This window comes from Octopus bimaculoides, chromosome 27 (genome assembly GCF_001194135.2).
Source record: "Octopus bimaculoides isolate UCB-OBI-ISO-001 chromosome 27, ASM119413v2, whole genome shotgun sequence".
Taxonomy (NCBI): Eukaryota; Metazoa; Mollusca; class Cephalopoda; order Octopoda; family Octopodidae; genus Octopus; species Octopus bimaculoides.
The window spans coordinates 6,530,943-6,532,474 of NC_069007.1; the positions used below are offsets into that span (position 1 = coordinate 6,530,943).

The 1,532-nt window shown below is 43.4% G+C and overlaps 1 protein-coding gene across 1 annotated transcript in view; it reads right to left on the reverse strand.

The window, feature by feature from the left end:
* Positions 1–1,532, reverse strand: part of LOC106872836 (alpha-latrocrustotoxin-Lt1a) — a 21,995-nt gene that overhangs the window by 7,691 nt on the left and 12,772 nt on the right. The gene's annotated exons all lie outside the window — the stretch shown is intronic.

Here is a 1,532-nt window from a genome sequence, read left to right on the forward strand (position 1 = left end):
CAGCACTGAAGCCAGTCCGGCGGCACTGGCAACAACCATGCTCGAATGTTGTCTTTCATGTGCCACCGGCACATGTGCTAGTAAGGCAACGCTGGCAATGACCATGCTCGAATCGTGCTTTTTACATGCCACTGACACGGGAACCAATCAGTGGCCCTAGCAAAAATCACGCTTGGATGTGCTGTTAATGTTCCACTGGCACGAGTGCCAATAAGGCGGCACTGTCATCGGCCATATCAGCAATTTTGATTTTGATTTCACTTGCCTCAACAGGTCTTCACAAGCAAAGTTTATTGTCCAATGAATGAGGGGTACTCATACGTGGGCTGGTTACACCCATGGCATAGGCCAGGGGTTATGGTCTCACTTGGCTTGTCGGATCTTCTCAAGTACAGCATATCTCCAAAGATCTCGGACACTAGTCATTGCCTCGATGAGGCCTAAAGTTTGATGGTCATGCTTCACCACCTCATCCCAGGTCTTCCTGGGTCTACCTCTTCCACAGGTTCCCTCAACTGCTAGGGTGTGGCACATTTTCACACAGCTATCCTCATCCATTCTTGCCACATGTCCATACCAGCGCAGTCATCTCTCTTGCACACCACATCTTATGCTTCTTAAATCCAAATTTTTCCTCAGGTCGCTTACACTTTGTCGTGTATGCACACTGACATTCCACATCCAGCAGAGAATACTAGCTTCATTCCTTGTAGCGGAGAATACTAGCTTCATTCCTTGTAAGCTTACATATGTCCTCAGCAGTCACAGTCCATGTTTCACTGCCATGTAGCATGGCCGTTCATACACATGTGTCATACAGTCTACCTTTTACTCTGAGCGAGAGGCCCTTTGTCACCAGCAGAGGTAAGAGCTCTGTGAACTTTACCCAGGCTATTCTTATTCTAGCAGCTATACACTTTCAGAGCATCCACCCCCGCTACTTGACTTGGTCCCCTAGGTAATGGAAGCTATCAACTACTTGTAGTTTTTCTCCCTGGAATGTGACAGAAGCTGTTCTTGACACATTTTCAGTGTTTATAGCACCTGAGCATTTGCCACATACAAAAACTATCTTCCCAGTTAGCCTTCCTTTGATATTGCTGCACCTCTTATAATATATATATATATATATATAAACATAATTAAGGGATCAGCAAGCATTTGCTTCACCATATACCGAAGTTCAGAAATAGCAGCTAAAAAAGCTGAGACTCCAACAGATAGCATTACTTGTAACTCACATGGTCGAATTTACTACTGGAATATCGTATTGATGAAGGAAATTGAGTATTTATCACTCGTAATCCAGAAACGCGTCTGCGATTAACTTCGGAATGGTTAGTTTTCATTGTTTTTTTCTTCTTGTTTTTGCCTTTGTGAGTTACAAGTAATGCTATCTGTTGGAGTCTCAGCTTTTTTTAGCTGCTATTTCTGAACTTCGGTATATGGTGAAGCAAATGCTTGCTGATCCCTTAATTATGTTTATAAATGTATGGGAACTTTTAAATAAGTTCTCCACCGATAATGGTGCT